Source organism: Helianthus annuus, chromosome 14 (assembly GCF_002127325.2).
Source record: "Helianthus annuus cultivar XRQ/B chromosome 14, HanXRQr2.0-SUNRISE, whole genome shotgun sequence".
Lineage (NCBI taxonomy): Eukaryota > Viridiplantae > Streptophyta > Magnoliopsida > Asterales > Asteraceae > Helianthus > Helianthus annuus.
In genome coordinates this window covers 16170856-16186023 of record NC_035446.2, presented here as the reverse complement: position 1 = coordinate 16186023, position 15168 = coordinate 16170856, and positions in this window count along the sequence as shown.

Here is a 15168-nt window from a genome sequence, read left to right as displayed (position 1 = left end):
CCTGCATCATTAGACATAGCGTGGTTACCAAGTTCAAGCAATTAACCGAATAAATCATGGAATGTGCATATATTTAGACCTTTTAAGGGTTGTCCTACGGCCCACCCATCACATCCCCACACTCATCCGTTGCTTGTCCCAAGCAACCCATTCAAAAACCATTCTCAACCACAAGCGATCAATTATGCAAACCAAGCTAAAATGTTCCGTCCTTTTACTAACCTTCAATTGTACCACAAGACACCCCCTCACAAAATTCTCTCGGTGACAAGAATTACTAGCATGTAATGCAAAACCACTCAATGCGTGTGTGTGTGTGCGACAATAAGCTTGTATAAGAATCAAGTTTCCTCCTAACAAATATCTAGCATGCTTATGAATCAAAGGGACTTGCGGGTTATAACGGGGCTAGGTGCAAAGGTAGGAAATGGTGAAATACATATGAAAGAACTAATTGATTTGACCCGGTTTTATTTCCACTACTAAACCAAGCAAACATCAACTATATACACAACTTCTTCAACTTTCCCATCTACTAACGCAACTACATCCTTCTTTTAGTATTTTTTTCATATTTTTCTTTCTTTTTTTTTTTCAATGTTTCAAACTTCAACAATATATGCAAGAACATCAACACTACATACTAAATCTCCTAAACCGGGTCATCTCAATAGGTAAAATTTGTGTAGGCAATAGGCTTGGGTCACAACCGAATGGTTTAAGGCTCAAACATGCTATTTCGCTTATCTGTCACTTACAGCTGTTTTCGCTTTTCAGTCATTGACTGATTTCGCTTTTGTGGACATTCAAACTGATTTCGCTTTTTAGTCACTGTTTTTCAAAATTTCGAAAATTTTTCTAAGTGTTTGCTGATTTTGCAGGTACATTCAAGATGGATGACATTTTCTTGAACCCGTTTAGAGACAGGTACGCATTTGCTGGAAATTCGGGAGACGATTCATCTACAAGCAACAACAATGAGAATCCGCCTAACGCCAAGAAGAAATTATCGGATGCTTTGGAGGTTGAAAGTGCTTTCGGAACTTACAACAAACCACCGAAGTTGATGGCTATCGAGGAGTATAGTAGGTGGGCAAAGAAATTCGAAGATTGGTTGATGGCTTTTGTGTTTCCGAGTTGGAAGAGTCTCAAAAACGGATATGATAATGGAGGCAAAGAGGGTCAAACTTTATCAACATCTGATGAGATAGAGTCGTTTGTGGCTGAGCAGAAATGTGTGGCATTATTGTTTCAATATGTGCGTGAAGATATAATCTCTTTGATTGATTACTCTAGTGCTAAAGACCTCTGGGCAAAATTAGAAAAGAAATGCTTAGGAAGTAGTGAAATCGTGAAAAAAAAGAAACTTCTTAGAAAATAATTTGATTTGTTCGGGTGTTTAAAGAATGAATCAGTTTCAAAAATGATCGAGAGGTTTGGGCACCTGAAGCTGGAACTAGCTAGACACGGAATTAAGTATCCTGAAGATGAGCTAGTTGACAAATTGTTCGATTCGTTACCAGACGAGATGGATTGGAGATATTATGCTCTCATGCTAAAAAACACTATCTTGCCGAAAGATCTTACTGTAGATTTGTTGATTGAGAGACTTGAAAGTCACGAGCTGGAATTGAAGAAGACACACAAAGTCAATCACTCATTGTACCAGCAGAACTTGGATTTGTATTATCCAAAGAGCATGATGCCAAAAACATCATCTCCCAAAACTGCGTTTTCTGCTGAGAGTGTGTCTACAACAAGCAAAGAAAGTCCAAGCAATCAAAGCAGTGAAATATCACAGTGGTTATCATAGTGGATCTTCATCAAATTCAAACCAGTCTGAGGCAAAGAACTTGTTTCACTGCAACATCGCTGTAGACATGAAGAATGCTCAGAATTTCAGCGAGGAGTCGGCTAAGCAGCAGATGGTTTTCCTAGCGTCGGTTTTGGAATCGTATGAAAGTCTTGTAGCAGGGAAGATAGGCAACACCAACTTAACAAAAGAGGACTATGATCAAATAGATCCTGAAGAAATGGAACTAATAGATATAAGGTGGTGTATGGCCAATGTTGTTCGTCGAGCATAGCGTTTCATGGAAATAACCGGCAGGAAGTCAATTGGTGGACCATCTACCAAGTTGGGGTTTGATAAGTCCAAGGTGACGTGCTTCAAGTGTAAGTAGAAAGGTCACTTCAAGCGTGAATGCAGAAACGCATATGCTGATGAGTCGGAGAACCCATTCAGAGAGGATTACTACAAGAAGGCAATTTATCACCAGAATAAATCTGAGCCGCCTAGATTGAAGCAGGTTGAAGACAACTGAGAGAAATCTAGAGCTCTTGCAGTAATTTACGATGACGAAGGGTATGATTGGAGTGAAGAGGTTCTACCTGAGGAAGATGCAGTTGGTTACGCTTTCATGGCAAAGAATGAACCTGTTCCATGGAAAGACAACAGAAATGAAGAACAGAAGTATAATTACAGAAGGTTGTTGGCCACAAACAGAATGATCAGAATATCTGGTATCTTTTCGGAAGCAAAGAGAGCAAATAGATGGGATCCAGACAGAGAGTGTTATCTTGGCCCATATGGAAACATTGCCATTGATCACAACACTCTTGATCTAGAGGCCATAATCAAAGAATTAAAAGATGAAGATGATTATTGGCAGAATAAATGATGGGGAACTGGAGACGAGAAGGAGAAAGAAGAGAAAGAGAAGTCTAAGAAAGTTGATACTGGAATCATTGATACTACTCAGGAGTTGACTGCTGAAAATCTCGGAAAGATGGCCGACAAGGTGCTGGCAGCAAAGGCGATTGAGGTAGATTCTAAATTCGTCTCTTAGTCTAAAAGCCAGGTCAGTTCAAACACGCGAACGACTGAATCAGGTAAGAAAGTTAATGGGGATGTTGATTGCAAAAATTGCATCAAAGAATGCAAATTTTGTAATACGATCACGTATCTCAACGGTAAGAAGGTTGAGGATCTGACAGAGAAAGTCAGAAAAGTTGAGGATCAAATTCTTGATCGTGATAAGATGGTTAAAGCTTCAACTGAACGGATAAAAGAATTAACTAACAAAATTGAAAATGATAAAACTGATCATGAAAGGATTAGAAAAGAAAATGAAAAGTTAGTTCTTGAAAACCGTCAAATCACTGAAAAATTTGAGAAGCTTAAAACCACAATGAAAGATAATGATGATCGAAACGGTAAAACTTATAAAGAAAATATTCAACTTAAAGCCGTGCTTAGAGTAAAAGAAGAATCAATCAACCAACAACTAGATGAAATCGCTAAACTGAAACTTAAATTTCAAGAAGCTGAAATTGAAAACGAGCGAATCCAGTTGAAGCTTAATAGTTACAACTCCACAAGCTTTGTTTTGCAACACATTGTTCACAAACCTATCGGGAAAAACAAAGCTGGCGAAGATGTTTATGCTGATGGAACTGGGGTGGGTTTTCATAGAGTTCCACCGCCGATTATGTAAAATTACACGAAAAAGCAATCTGGGTTGGTTGAAATTGGAGAAGAAAGTGAAGTGAAACTTCCAGATTAAATTGAGGTCACGTTCACATCTTCCAATGACGATAATGTCCAAAATGATGTTGTAAAAAGTGTTGTTGAAAATGTGCTAAAAACGGATAATGACACTACTGAGGAAGATGGATGTTTCTTGGACAAATACATTCCAAAACAAAAGTCCAAGAACAACTTAAATGAAGAATCAAATCTTGTCATGTACAAGATGTTGGGTTCAGATAAGTTGTTTTCGGATTCTGAGTTTCCGATTGAGAATGTTAATGTGAACAAATTGACAAATGTTTTCAAGTTGGTTGAAGTTGAGTTGTCAGAAATGAACAATCTGAGTCATACAAAGAGACAAAAGAAAGATAAATCATACTACAAGAAACCTCTAGTTCCACCTCGTTTTTATAACAAAACTCAAAACAATTGGTCGGGTGGTTATCAGGGTGGTAAGAATTATCAGAGAAGAAATGTTCAGAAGAAGAGGTTTGTTGAAAAGAAAAAGTTTGTGAACAGTTCGAGTTCACTTGCTGATGAAGAGAAAGAAATTTTTTCAAAATCGAATGAAGAGTTCTTTGAGAAGAGAGCTTCACAGGCTCAGTCTGAAGGCACAAGTCGAGTGGTTGATACTCGAACATGTTTCAGATGTAATCAAGTTGGTCACATTACACGAAAGTGTACCAACGTGAAGCCTAAGACTGAAACTGTGAAGATTCAGTAGAAGAAAGTTGAGGTGAAGGGTAAAGCACCAATCGTTGCTGAGAAAAAGAGTGTGAAAAATGACAACACCAAAGTGAAAAATGAACCCGTAAAGAAAGTGGTAACTAAAAATGACAAATTTTACAAACGGGTTGCATTATCTCAACAAGTTTGGAAGCCTAAAACTAAGAAAAAGATTTCACCTTCTGAGGATACAAGTCCAATTGATTATGATGCAAATTTTCCACCTTTGAAGGCTGAAAACTTTAAAATTCAAATTGCAAGAGTAAAAAGTGTCAAGGTTACACCCAAGGCTGATGAGGCTTGGGTGGACACAATGTTCGACTAAACAGTTTGAATTGCCGGAGTTTCCTTGATCGCGAAGCATGAATCGACATCCTTATTGAAGTGTTTAAATCATATCGTTATATGTGCAGGATCTTCCGAGATTGGTTTCACGCTGGATTATGGACAGTGGAGCATCTCGACATATGACAGGGAAGACTGCATTGTTATATGATGTGAAGAATATCAATGGAGGTTATGTTAGTTTTGCGGGTAATCAAGGAGGAAGGATTATTGGTGAAGGAACGTTATCCAACGGGATTGTAACGTTTGAAAGAGTTAACTACATTGCTGAGCTGGAGAACAATCTGCTGAGTATCTCACAGATCTGTGACAGGATGAATACCACTCACTTCACTGATAAAGAATGTTTGATCTTGAAACCAGGATTTGTAATCCCTGAGGAATGGATTATCATGAGGGCACCTAGAGTTAATGATCTGTACGTGTTGGATATGAGCGTAGCTACTACAACCACGGGTCAAGCTCATTGTTTCGTGTCCAGAGCAACTGAGAAAGAATCGAGATTGTGGCACCGGAAGATGGGGCATATACATCTTAGAAAAATGAATCACTTGGTACACAATGATTTATTTCTTGGAGTTCATGTCAAAGGTTTTCATCTGGAAGGGGAATGCATTAGTTGTGTTAAAGGTAAGCAGAAGAAAAAGTCACACCCTACAAAGCAAGTCAATTCAGTCTCAAGACCCCTGGAGAGACTTCACATGGATTTGTTTGGACCAGTGAATGTTAAGAGTATTACGGGAGACAAATATTGTCTTGTGGTTACTGATGATTATTCCAGATTTTCGTGGGTTTCTTTCTTGAGAACGAAAGACGAAACGTTTGACAATTTGACGGCGTTGTTCAAGAAGATTGAGAATCTATACCAAAGGCGTATCAAAAGAATTCGAAGTGACAATGGTACTGAATTTAAGAACAGCAAGATGGAATAATTTTGTGATGAAAGAGGTATTTTGTATGAGTTTAGTGCTCCGTATACTCCGCAGCAGAATGGAGTCGCAGAACGCAAAAACCGGACACTAATCAAGACGGCTAGAACTATGCTCGCAGATTCAAAGTTACCAATAAATTTTTGGGTTGAAGCTGTTTCTGCCGCATGCTATACGCTCAACAGGGTTCTCACTGTCAAGAAGTTCAACAAAACATGCTTTGAGTTGATCAATAACCGCAAACTGAATTTGAAGTATCTTGAACCGTTCGGGTCACCTTGTACTGTTCTAGAGCCTTATGGAAAGTTTGGTCCGAAGTGCATTAAGGGTATATTTGTTGGATATACAAGTCCTACACGCCGTGTCTTCGTTCCAAGTGGATATACTATGCCGCCACAAAATCCAGGAGATTCATGGCGTTATCATTATGACAAGTTGTGGGATTCATTTGACATGAGAGAAGAGGAAGAAGAAGAAGAAGATTTCTTTGATGAGTTGGATATTTTGCGTGAATACGAGTCACAGCAAGGTTCCCAGCTGAATATTCGAGGTGACCACGAGAAACTTCTAATGAAGATGAAGCAGGTCCGAGTAATGCTGTTGAACATGATGATGTCCAACAGAATGAAGTTGCTCAAGATAATCAGTCAGTTGAGAATGATAATCAAGAAGCTGAAAACATGCCGATATTTGATCATGGAGATTCAGATTCTGAGGGGGAGCAGATTCAGATTTCAAGTCAAACTAACCAAGTTGGTGAACAAGATGTAGATCAGAATATTACTAATCTGGAGAGCAATGTAGTTGCTCCAAGCGAAGTGATGCCACGAACTCTTTCATACCATCCAGAGGAGTTAATCATTGGAGAGTTGCAAACAGGCGTTCGCACGAGACGTCAAATTGACCAGGGCCTTACATGTTTTTACTCTACAGTAGCACCTTTATAAACTGAATTTTCATTAAGTTGTTTCATTTCGCAGATCGAACCGCGAACTTACAAAGAGGCGCTTACTGAAGACTCTTGGGTCATTGCGATGCAAGGGGAGTTAAGTCAGTTTGAAAAGTTGGGAGTGTGGAAGCTAGTGGATTTGCCGGATGGTGATAGAAAAATCAATACAAAATGGGTATTTAAGTGTAAGAGAGACGACAAAGGAGTTGTTGTAAGGAACAAAGCTCGACTCATTGTTCAGGGCTTTAGTCAACAGGAGGGGATTGATTTTACAGAAGTCTATGCTCCTGTGGCACGACTAGAGGCAATCAGAATTTTCCTTGTATTTGCGTCTTGGAAGAACTTCAAAGTATATCAGTTGGATGTAAAATCGGCGTTTCTTTATGGAAAGGTCAAAGAGGAGGTTTATGTCGGACAGCCGCCGGGCTTCACCGATCCAATCCACAAAAACAAGGTCTACTTATTGGACAAAGCGCTGTATGGTTTACACCAGGCCCCGAGAGCTTGGTACGAGACTTTGTCTCAACACCTACTAGCCAACAGTTTCATTTGTGGAAAAGTGGATGCCACTCTCTTCACTAAAGAAGTCGACGGTCATCTTCTGATAGTACAGATTTATGTGGATGATATAATTTTTGGGTCAACAAATGAGAGTCTGTGCAAAGACTTTGAATCAGTGATGAAGCAAAAGTTCGAAATGTCATCAATGGGGGAGATGAAATTCTTTTTGGGTCTACAAGTTGAACAACTACCTGAGGGAATCATGGGATTCACCCAGATCTCACCGGAGATAGGGCTGATGAAACGTTCTACCGATCCATGATAGGTTCTTTAATGTACTTAACTGCTTCACGTCCTGATATCATGTACCCAACGTGCCTCGCAGCAAGATATCAATCTAACCAGAGAGCTTCGCATATGATTATTGTGAAGAGGATATTGCGCTACCTGAAAGGAACTCCTTCATTGGGGTTGTGGTATCCTAGGAAAGGCGATTTTACGCTCGAAGGGTATTCCGATTCGGATTTCGGATGCTGCAAAGTCAATTCACAATCAACAACTGCAGGATGCCAGTTCTTTGGACCTAGATTGGTTACCTGGCAGTGTAAGAAACAAACGTCTGTGGCGTTATCTACATGTGAAGCGGAGTACGTGTCTGCTAGCAGTTGCTGCTCTCAGATCCTGTGGATACAGCAACAGATGCGCGACTACGGTTTGCAGTTTCTTAACACACCTCTTTTTGTTGATAATGAAGCCGCTATAAATATAACAAAGAATCCAGTACATCACACTAAAACTAAACACATAGAAATTTCTCATCACTTTATTCGCGATTGTTTCGAGAAAAAGTTGATACGAATTAAGAAAATCCACACTGACGAACAGAAAGCTGATTTACATACCAAAGCTTTTGATAAAAATCGGTTTAAATGTTTGTTAAAACTGAATGGTATGAAGTTTCTTTTGGTGTCGGATGGAATTGTGGGCGTTGATGAGAGTACTGTTGCGGATGAAGACGAGAAACAAGCTGCAATGGTTTGTCGATTTTTTACCTGTTTTGGTATTTATGGGGAGTAGATGTAAATAGTATATTTTCAGAAAATACAAAAACAGTAAGAAATGCAAAAATACAAAAACATGATAAAATTTCAAAATCCAAAAACAATATAAAAACTGAAAAAGAGCTTGTGTATATAGGGAAAATGATAGTACATCGGCTAGACAATTACAGTATGCTAAAGAATTGTAAAGTCGAAATGAGCAACGCCGTAATCAACCGGCAATGGGGTATAATCTTTCTTTCCCCACTATTCTTGCTCAACCAGATGTTATTCATAACTAGAAATCGGAATGGGACCTTGGGAGAACCACGCATCATCATATATAGGATCAGCACCTCTTGGATCTGAACCTCCATCTTGTCACCCCGCCTCGGAACAACATTGTACATGCACAAAGTCAACAACAACTTTGCTTCCATCCTCAAGTTGCGTCTATGTTGGTGCATGAGATGTCTGTTGACTACGTTTGCATTGAGTCTTAGGTCAAGATAAGTTAGATTGGAGCCTTGAAAGTTAAAATTAGGGTTTAAGGTTAGAGGTTTCGCTTATATGTACATGTTTAGTAGATGATTTCGCTTATAGGTCATAGGTTTCGCTTATAAGGTCATCTAGGGGGGTTTCGCTGATATGTCATAGGGGGTTTCGCTCATATGGTCTGTCATATGAGCGAAATCAGCAGATCTATAAATACCCTAGTGTTTGTCTTCATTTGTAACTTGGAGCGAAACCTGATCATATGCTTGGTAACGAAACTCTGTCAAAATCAATTCAGAAATCATCAATATAGAAGGAAATTGAAAGGAATTGATGTGTTACTTCATTTACATTGATTCCGCCTTTGTATTTGAAGATGAACTGCCTTATACTGACTGTTTAGGGTCACAAACCGGTCCAACAGTCTATATAACTTCCCATGTGTTGTACCCGGAAGGAAGAGGTAATCAAGCATATTTTGCCATTGCGGATGCTGGTTAGGCTCATGGTAGAGATCCTTGAGGCTCGGATAGATGTATTCATTGGTTGTCCCGTCGTCAAACTTCGCTATTCGGCGCAAAGAGTCATAAGACATTTCAACTTTTACCCCGTTACACCGTCCAACAAGCCTCATCTTGCTTGGGGCCTTAAACGGGGGACATTCGAGTGAAGCCACCCACTCTTGAATTTGAGTGTCATACATTTTCTTCACCTCCCCATCGTAGCATTTCAAAGCTGCACCCCAACCCAATTCCTTGAACTTTGCCGTTACCCCAAACCGCACGAAATCGACCTCCCGGATCTCTTTTTCACAAATAAATGCTTCACCTCTTTGTTTCAAATTGTTCATTTGTTCATGAAGTAGATCCTCTCTCCATTCCGCGGGTTGGTCTAGCAATGAACCGGATGTCCAATCCGGCTTCGAGCCCCTTGGAGGTGCATCCTCCTCCGAGTCCGGGTCACCAACCCGGGTCAATCTCCTCCTCTTTTGTTGTGCATATCCCGTTGAGGCTCATTAGACGAACTTGCAACTCCTTTCCCTTTTTTTTGTCACCATACCTACACACATTCAAAAATCAACCACATAGACAGATCAAGTTAGTATTCTTCCCAATCTTCCCCACACTTGCTTCATGTTATGGGTGCTAATGTACAAAAAACCAAAATTTCGTTCTTTCAAACAAAAATTCTGCATGATATCCCCTATAATTCAGAATTTTTTCCAAAAATTTTCTTTAGACATCAAACACACTAGTACCCATAGCACTCAATGGTTCACAAAATCATATTATCTATCATATACTAGCAAGTGTGTAAGCAAAAACAAAGATGAAAACTTACAAACCTCAATGCACATCACAAATTGACAAGAAATTGCATACCTTAGACTTGTGGAAGATGAGAATAGCAAGCACGTCACTTTAAAACACAAACCCATAAAAAGCCCCAAATTTTCGGCTCCTAGGGTCTAAAATTCGACCAAGAAAGTGTGATTTTCTCCCAAATCCATACCCAAAATCAAGTTGCTCGTGAGATTTTAGTCAAAATCGACCTAAGATCTGCTTGATTTGGTCAAGATATGAAGAAGATATGGAGATTTGTGGTTATGGTGAGTAGGGTTCTAGAGGAAGAAGAATGGGGAAGAAGAAAGAGTTTTGTGTGGTTGGGGTGAATGAATCGAAATGTGTGGATAGGGAGGGTTATTGGTTTTGTTTTTATTAAAAACGTTATTATTATTAATATTAATTTTCGTTTTTTTTTTCTTTTTTTATATATGAAACGACGACAACAAAAGGGTCCCTCATGTCTGCTCGGTGCCGTAACCTACGGCACCTTGCCGTAGGTTACGGCGGTGTCTGGGTGAAAAGTTGTTGCCGTAAAACAGTAGCCTTGAGCCGTAAGATTGTTTTTGGGTGATGGTCGCCGTAAGCTACGCCCCCCCCCCCACCGTAGCTTACGGCGGTAACTGGGCAACTAAGGGGGGGCCAAAAATCTTACTTGCAAAAAATTTTTTATTTTATTTTTTTTATAATTTATAATTTTTATGTGTTTCTAAACTTTATGAAAACATGAAAATTATTACCCTACCCCCCGTTAAAAACCCGTGTTGTCCTCAACACTATGTTCGGGAAATCCGTAAAAATTTCCCCACACTTGTTTCGAACACCGGTTTAAACGGAACTTATTCAAGCCAAAATAAACTAAACTAACTATTTACAAACACCAAACCTGGGCCTCTTTCACGTTTCTTCGTCATCCACTAGGCGTAAAATGTACCCCACCTTGTCGAGCTCGAGGTTGTTAATATCGTTACCTCCCAAGTATGGTTTGAGCCGATGCCCATTCACCGTTTGTTGTTTATTTGTTTGTTCATCTTGCTTTTGAGTTTTCCCGCGAACATTTTTAACCTTGAATTGTACAACCACACCTTTTGACCCACTTCGAAGTTCTTTTTCTTTATTTTTGCATCATGAACTTTCTTTAGTTTGTCTTTGTATGCGGATGCACACTCATAGGCTTGATCCCGTATTTCCTCAATCTCGTTCTATTGTAACTTTCTCGCCTGACCCGCTTCGTCATAGTTGGCATTTACCGTTTTAATCGCCCAATATGCCCGATGTGCTAATTCCATAGGCAAATAACAACCTTTTCCATACACCATTCGATAAGGAGTTGTATCAAGTGGAATCATAAATTTGGTTAGAAGTTTTTACATTACCATCATCAACTGCATGCACTTGTGTTCGGGTAACGGCCGGTCGTGCTCTCCTTGATGCTTGAGCTTTTCTCTTCGAAGTAATTGCCATTTGTTCCAAGAACTCCCAATCGTCTTGCTCATAGTTCGTACCAAAAGTGCCACCGGTAATAGACATTAAGTCGCGAGCATCTTCGGCACTCAACCCCTCATGGAAAGCGTTCATCAATTCCCAAAGTTCAATCCCATGGTGAGGGAAATTCTTGATCATCATGTTGAAATGCTCAAAGGCCTCATGAAACATCTCACCTTGTTGTTGTTGAAAACTCCTCAACCCCTTCCTAGCATCATTGGTCTTTTGAGCGGTATAAAATTCATCTAAAAATATTTGTTGCATCTCCGCCCATGTATAGATAGATGCTGAAGGTAGAGTGTAAAACCACTTCTTTTCCTTGTCTTCTAGAGAAAATTGGAATAACACCAATTTGACATCGTCGGCCGAAAATCCTTGACTCCCAAATGTGTTGCAAATTGAGTCATAAGCTTCCAAGTGAAAATAAGGTTCCTCCGTTGCTAGACCCTTATACTTCGGCAAACTTTGTGAAGAATTTGTTCTTACTTCAAAAGTTCTTCCTTGGTTATTGTGAGGAATAACCACCGGTGAAGGATTGTGAGTAATCACCGGCCTAAAATGCGCTTCAATACCCCTCGCATGTTCTCTAAGATGCCTTCTTGGTACACTAAACCGCCCCCTTGAACGAACAGGACCATTGGTCTTGGTATATGCCCTTGTGGTGCAAGTGGTTGTTGAAATTGTTGTTGTGGCATCGTTGGTTGTTGAATTGGTCTTTGAAGTTGAGGTTGTACATTCTGTGGACGAACTTGTTGCAATGGTATAGGACGTTGCATTTGTGGCCCTTGTGGCCTCGGCCTAACGTGTTGTGGTATAAGTTGTTGTTGTTGTTGTGGCACTCCACCAACACTTGGCATTCCTTGAAGTTGGCCTTGCACGTAACCGAACTCTCCTTGATCTCCATCACCCCCATAAGCATACCCATCTTCATCAAAACCCTGAAATTCCTCATATCCCTCATCATAACCATCTCCTTGAATTCCCGAAGACTGCCCAAATAGAAGAGTCGAGTATTGAAAACCCAACTGGTTTGATGGTCGAAACGAAGAAGCGTGGACAATGGTCGAGTTTGGTGCTATGGTATAGTTTAAATATGATGGACCCGCACCCGGGAAGAAATGGGATAATGGTGGAATAGTAGTAGCAGGGTTAAAGGTAATGGTTGGTTCTTCTTGAGTGGTAATGGGTTGTGTGGTGTTGGTTGGTGTGACATTTTGAAGTATGGTGGGTTCAAAGGTAGTGGTTGGAATGGTGGTATTTGGTGAAGGTTGAGTGGTTGTTGGTGTAAATGGTGGAGCAGTTTCACCCATAGTGGGTGGTGGTGGATCTCGATCCATGTATCTCAGTGGTGTAATAGGTGTAATTGGTGTTGTTGGTGAACCGCTGATTGTATTTTCCCTTAAAAATATCCTGTTGCTCGCAAAGTTCGTTCGATTTCAAGATCAAATACTAATGGTGAAAGCTTGTGAGAGCTTCTAGTACGCATGCACCTGTAAATACCTGCACACTAACACACCCAACGTAAACCAGAAAAATAACAAACTTAAAAAGAACAAAAATTACACACGTTGAGCACTACTCCCCGGCAACGGCACCAAAATTTGACGTGATGTCGTGGTCACAATCAAATTTAATCCAAATACAACTAAATAGATAGCGTAAATGGGTATCGAACACAGGGAGTTTGTGGAAAATGTGTTATTTCAAAGTTTATCTAAATTAACTAAATTAGACTAATTGCGAGAAAATAAAATTCAAGAGTTGGTTTGATTGGATTGGTTTCTTTTAAAACTAAGATTACTAATTAATTTTCGAAATGAGAATTGAATTTGTAAACAATTTAGAGACAAATGACCATCCTAAGTTTCCGGTTTGCTTCAACAATAGTGCTATCATTTACTAGAAAGAACTACATAGACATAGTTCATGTGTAATTACTTGTTGTGATAAAAGGGAACTAAGTACTCAGATTCCAAGAACGTGAGGTTGTTACCCGATGACCAATTGACCCTTACCCAACTCTAATTCTACCCATGATATCTCGATTGCCAACGACACCAAGAACGTATGGTTCAAAGAAGAATAATTATAAGCATCAACAATTTACAAACAAACAAGAACACACCATGATAAACAAAACATAAGTTCAATTCATCATTTTAGAAATATAAAAACAAGCATAATAGTTTCCACAAACCTTCAACCAAAGATAACCATAGAATGTTTAGCCACACATGGCTTTACGCAACATCATAACACCAATATTATCGTTCATAAAGATCAAAGATAAAAACTAATGATTCAAGAAATGTTCTTCAAGCTCTCTAGTCTCCAAGATGCTCCCAAGATTGCTTACAAATCAGGTGTAACCGAAATCCCATGATAGGATAGTATAAAACATCATCAAGTGCCCATTTAAAGCATGAGTTACATTTTAAGACAGTCGACGCCGTAAGCTACGCCAGATGGCCGTAGCTTACGGCAAGCAGTGGGTCAACAGGTCATATTAGTGTCGTAAGCTACGCTAGAGGGCCGTAGCTTACGGCGGCCAGCATTTCTTTACGGTAGCTCTCTACTGATTTACGGCGGGGGTTTCTTGAAAGAGATGGGACCGTAACCTACGGCCAGATGCCGTAGGTTACGGCGCTGAGCTTTATTTCTTTTCTATTTCTTCACCAAATGTTCACTTCTTTCACTCTTTGACTCCACCAGCTTCTAGCAACCGATCGTGTGTCACACCCCGACCACGTAAAACAACAAAACGTGGTGGAAACGTCGGGGAGTGTTGTAACAGAATCATTGTTTCACAACCATGGATTAAACAAATTTTGTTTTATTGAATTAAATGAGTTACAATGTCTTAATAACAAAGAAACATAACATGATTAACTAGTCTTGCATCTTTTAATGTCACTAAGGCCTTGTCCGTTCCTATATGAGCATATACCATCATCATCATCAAATATCATCAATTATTGTACCTGAAACACATGTGAAAATACATGTGAAAATACATCAGCATAAAAATGCCAGCGAGTACATAGGTTTTGTGAAAATAGGATTCATGACTGAGGTTTAAGAAAATGTTTAATGAAGACTTGTCATGAGTCCATTTTGAGTGTTTGCTTTTATAAAACATTTGAAAAGCGATAATAAATCAGTTGATATGTATATATAAAAGAATAATGTATGGTTAAATGAATAACCAGGTAAAAATAAGTTGTATAAAACAATTTGTTTTGTAAAAACAAAGTCTTGTGAAAAATATGTTATTTGTGTAAATTGTAATAGTCCAAATTGAATGATTCAGATAACGCTACGACATGTAATATAATACAAGCACTTATATATAGGAAGTACCAGCGGCGTATCCACCATGCTTGTATCATATTACACACGCCTCGTTACCTAATCACTTCCCTAACCCAACGGCTCAAATAGTTACAAGTGGTTCATGAAATCAACAGATACAAACGGTTCACACAGTTCAACAGATACAAAAGGTTCACATAATTTCAATGGTTACAAACGGTTCACACAGTCAAATAGTACAACGGTTCAAAATGTAATTCAATGTGTCCATATGCTGGATGAGCATGTGAAGCAAAATGTAATGTAAAACAATGTACTAAGTATGCTAAGTTAACATACAAAGCAGAAAAGTCATGTAAAACAATGTGCTAGCATGTTACGTAAACATACATAGCAAAGTAATGTAATGTAAATCAATGTGCTATCATGTTAAGTAAACATACAAAGCAAAACATAATGAAAACATGTACTAATAGTGTACTAACGAACATAGCAAGTATATGATGTGAAA